The sequence below is a fragment of the Lathyrus oleraceus genome, chromosome 7 (assembly GCF_024323335.1).
Source record: "Lathyrus oleraceus cultivar Zhongwan6 chromosome 7, CAAS_Psat_ZW6_1.0, whole genome shotgun sequence".
Classification (NCBI taxonomy): Eukaryota; Viridiplantae; Streptophyta; class Magnoliopsida; order Fabales; family Fabaceae; genus Lathyrus; species Lathyrus oleraceus.
In genome coordinates, this window is record NC_066585.1 from 2,251,591 (window position 1) to 2,257,190 (window position 5,600).

A 5,600-nucleotide genomic window follows, 5' to 3' on the forward strand; every position below is an offset into this window, starting at 1 on the left:
TACTACCAATCTACCCAGTGTTACATGACCAGAGCATTGACTCAATACCTAATTGCAAACTAAATACGAAAACCCTCCAGCTATTCTTGAGCGAGCTACCGTCCACCTACTCCAGCAATACTACTCTGTAGTATCTGCACGATACCCATGTAAAGGTAACATTCAAACAGAAAGGGTGAGAGTTCCAAATCATTATGAAATAGCATAATAAGGCATAATGAATTAAAACAACAATTCAAGAATTCATCACACTTTGTATTATTATATCACTGATATTAACAAACAATCATCTCACATGCTTCAAACATGCATCACACCCACATCAACACATGCATTCAATGATCACATAACTATAGACGACTTCATGCAAGACAATGTGACTCTATGCATGTGGTACCTCAATGTGAACTCAAAGTTTCACCGCTTTCCGATTCAACATCTAGAATCCAAGCCACGCTTCCGATCCGGACAAGACCAAAGCCCTACGTCTGTTTCCAATGAAGGATCACCGCTTAAAACTACGCCTAATCCCAATTAAGGATTAACGTCTGCTACGTCTGTTTCCAATGAAGGATCACCGCTTAGTACTACGCCTGATTCCAAGTAAGAATCAACGTCTGCTCATGTGAACCCACAGTTTCACCACTTCCACAATGAAGTCAACCATGCTATGAATGAATGCACACATACCAACACATATGCAATTAAGATCTATATCATCTTAACATACCACATACCACCAAGACTCACAATTGGTACGTATACACCTTCATCACCACACATCATCTATGATTACATATACACATCCATAACCAGAAATTATTTACAATCCAATAATGGTCTACATACACATTCATACAATATTTTATTCACCAATATAGGCCAATCATCAAACATGTACACATAAATTTCATTCCAAAACGCATACAACATTTAAATATCAATTTTTCACTTTTCAAACAGTGTTAACCGGTTAACGCCCTGGGTTAACCGGTTAACGCAAAACAGAATGCGCTCCTAGGAAAATTTTAACAGTGTTAACCGGTTAACGCCCTGGGTTAACCGGTTAACGCAAGACAGAATGCAATTTTTCATAAATCATAACAGTGTTAACCGGTTAACACCCTGGGTTAACCGGTTAACGCCCTGGGTTAACCGGTTAACGCAAAACAGAAAGTTGTTCCTGCGCTAACAGAATGCAGAATTCTCCTCATTTTTCATCGTTGGAGGACTTCCGGACCTCCGATTTCGATTCCGTAAAAAGCTACACGTTCAGAAAATTAGGACTCATCCAAATATATATTCATTCACAGTTTCATCATAATTTAATCATCACAATTCAAGAGTGTTTATCAAACCTAATAATTCCAAAACCATGCCAATCAAGGATTTCAACCTAAAACATGTTCCTACCCATTGACCCAATCATACTAACCCATAATAATAAGGATTTCCCCCTTACCTTGTCAATTTGATGGAAACCTTGACTCCTCTCGCTTTTCCTCTCCTCTTTCTCTATTGCCTTCAGTGCTCAAGTGAATTCTAATTCTCACTTCCTTCACTCTTACTATTTATAATAGTATTCTAGTTGGGCTTAAATCATCTAATTTAATCACTAGGCCCAATAATACCTAATATTTAAATACCTCTATTTAAATTAAATAATTAACCACACACTATGCAACCAAGTTAATTAATTAATTCAAGTATTTAATTATTTCTCCTATCCACTAGATAATGAATTAATACACCAATTAATTAATTAACACTCCACATAATTAAATTAAAATTATAATAATAATAGTATAATAATTCAATACTAAAAAAATGGGTTGTTACAGGGAGCCCCTGGCCACGACATAGAGAACTGCTATCCATTTAAATATGAATTGCAAAAGCTTGTGAAAAGTGGGATGGTGTTCTTTGAGGACAGAGCACCTAATGTGAAAGCTAATCCATTACCTGCTCATGGTAATGCTACTGTTAACATGGTGGACGACTGTCCATGGAATTTCTGAGTATTCGATGTACGACATATCTGTAGGTTGTTGGTGGAAATGCATAGAACCTTGTGTTTGATCAGTGACTGTGAGCACGACGATGATGGTTGTGCAATCTGTGGCGTGAACCCCTATGGGTGTAAGATTATCAAGAGAGATATCCAGAAGTTGATGGATGAGAATGTAATTCAGATTCAATAGTCGAGGGATATAGATGATGTGAACGTAATCGTGCCTATGTTCAAAATCCCTGAGCGGGTAGTTATCCATTTTGATAGCAGCAACATCAACAATGTCAATAGATCGGTATTGTTGTTGGTTATACGGTTAACGGGCCCTATTACGTATGCATCCGATGAAGTTGTACCTTACCAATACAACGCCATAGTGATAGAAAATGGTCAAGAGGTTCCTCTACCAGTTGTAGACTCTATGGTGAATATTGCTGATATTGCAAAGGTGACCCGTAACGGTCGTGTGTTTGGTTCGGTTTTTCCGAAAGAGGTAGAAGATGTTGTAGCAAGTAAGATGGTTGAGATTCCAATAGAGAATCCAGTTAGTACTTCAGTGTGTCAGTCTGGTGAATCCAGTAAACTGAAGACTAATGAGGATGATGAAGTTTTGAAATTAATCAAAAGAAGTGAATTCAACATTGTGGAGCAGCTGCTCCAAACTCCGTCAAAGATCTCCGTGCTATCACTATTGATGAATTTTGAGGCACATAGGGAGGCATTGCAGAAAGTGCTCGAGCAGGATTATATGGAGCATGATGTGACTGTGGATCAGTTTGACCACATTGTTGCCAATATTACTTCTTGCAATAATATGAGCTTTTGTGATGAAGAGCTTCCTGAGGAAGGCAAAAATCACAATTTGGCGTTGCACATTTCAATGAATTGTAAGGAGGACGCTTTGTCCAACGTGTTGGTTGACACTGGGTCATATTTGAATGTTCTCCTAAAATCAACTTTGTCAAGACTCTCTTACCAAGGCGCCCCAATGAGGTACAGTGGCGTAATTGTTAAAGCGTTCGAAGGTTCTCGTAAAACTATCATTGGTGAAGTGGACCTTCCAATTAAGATAGGTCTGAGTGATTTCCAAATTACTTTCCAGATAATGGATATCCACCTGGCCTACAATTGTTTATTGGGAATGCCATGGATTCATGAAGACGGAACTATGACGTCTACTCTACACCAAAAGCTAAAATTTGTGAATAACGACAAGTTTGTCGTTGTTAGTGGAGAGAAGGCACTAAAATTTGACATCTTTTTCATATGTTGAAGCTGAGGAGAAGGTTGGAACGTCGTTCCAAGCCTCGTCTATTGCTGAAGAGAAGAAAGCAGGGGCACCCATGTCTTCTTTAAAAGATGCACAAAAGGCTATTGAGGCTGGAAGCATTGATCAGTGGGGCCGTATGATAGAGATCGGCGAGAACAAGAATATGGCAGGATTGGGATTTCAACCAGGGCCGTTTAACGTCAAAATTGAAGATGTCAAACCGAATTTCTGTAGTGGAGGGTTCATTCATGGGAATGATCAACACTCGGTTGCTGTGATCGAAGACAATGAAGATGAAGACGAAGCTTGCGCCAACTTTGTGACACATGGCCAGACTTGCAACAATTGGGTTGCTATTGATGTTCCTACTGTTATTCATCGCTCTAATTAATTTGTTTTCATTTTTTTAAAAGAAAAATCCTTCTCCTATGCCTAAGGGAGAAGTGAACATTATTGGTCATTTCTATTATCATCAATAAAATACAATTTTATTCATCCACATCTATGATGTTTTATTTTTACTTTTTGCTTTTTCTAAAAATGGTAATCACAAAAAACATAAGTAAATAATAATCTCCCATCTGCATAATATTTGGTCACAATTCACTTCTCTAAAATTAAAATATCAAGTCATTATGCAGGTTGGTTCTCAAACCCATTTAATACAATGATCCTACTCACTCTCCAAACTTTGATTTCCCTGTGCTTGAAGTTGAGGAAAAGATTGATGATGAAGAAGTATCTGATGAGTTATCCCGTTTACTTGAGCACGAGGAAAAAGCCATTCAGTCGTTTGAAGAGCAGATTGAACTAGTCCACTTGGGTTTCGATGATGATGTGAAGGAAGTCAAGATTAGGTCTCAACTGTGTCCAGAGGCTAAGAAGGAGTTGATTGATCTTCTTCGAGAATATTCAGATGTGTTTTGTTGGTCCTATCAAGACATGCCTGGTTTGGATTCTGAGATTGTGGAGCATAGATTGCCGTTGAAGCCAGAATGCCCGACGGTCAAGCAGAAGTTAAGAAGAACTCATCCTGACATGGCAGTTAAGATCAAAGAGGAAGTGCAGAAGCATATTGCTGTTGGTTTTCTTGTTACCGCCAAATATCCAGAGTGGGTGGCCAATATTGTGCTTGTTCCTAAGAAGGATTGAAAAGTCTGCATGTGTGTTGATTATAGAGATTTGAACAAAGCTAGTCTGAAATATGATTTTCCTCTGCCACACATTGACATGTTGGTAGACAATACAACTGAATTCAAAGTCTTTTCATTTATGGACGGATTTTCCGGATATAATCAGATCAAGATGGCACCTGGAGATATGGAAAAGACCATATTCATTACACCCTAGGGAACATTCTGTTATAGAGTGATGCCTTTCGGTTTAAAGAATGCGGGTGCAACATACCAGAGAGTTATGACCACTCTTTTTCATGATATGATGCATAAAAAGATTGAAGTTTATGTTGATGATATGTTTTCCAAATCAAGTGATGAAGAATAACATGTTGAGCATTTGTTGAAGTTATTTCAGCATTTGAGGAAGTACAAACTCCGCTTGAATCCCAATAAGTGTACGTTTGGTGTTCGTTTTGGTAAGTTGTTGGGCTTTACTGTCAGTGAGAAGGGTATTGAAGTTGATCCTGCCTAGGTCAAAGCAATACAAGAAATGCATACACCCAAAACTAAGAAGCAAGCTAGAGGATTTCTCGGTCGCTTAAATTACATCTCAGAATTTATATCGCATATGACTGCCACATGTGTGCCTATTTTCAAGCTTCTTCTGAAAGATCAGTCTTGTGATTGGACCGAAGATTGCCAGAAAGCTTTTGACAGTATCAAGGAGTATCTTCTCGAGCCTCTGATTCTGTCTTGATGAGAGCTTATTATTTACTGTTCAGTGAGAAAGATTTTCCGGATATAATCAGATCAAGATGGCGCCTTTTGAAGAAATACCCTTGATAATGTATTTTGAAATTCTGGTATCAGATATAAGATGTCGAAGGTAATGTCACGATACTAATATCTGGTAATAAACAATGGATAAACAAAACAGAATGGTAAAGCGAATAACACAAGCAATTGTTAACCCAGTTCGGTGCAACTCACCTACGTCTGGGGGCTACCAAGCCAGGAAGGAAATTCACTAAAATAGAATTAGTTCAAAGACTCTCCATACACTTCAACAAGTTACAGTCTTGATCACCTAATCTCTACCCGTGCAATTTCTACCTAAGCACTCTTAGATATGAGAACCCACTCACTTCCCTACAATCACACACCAGTGATTTTAAACAACAATCCCTTGAGAAAAGAAAAT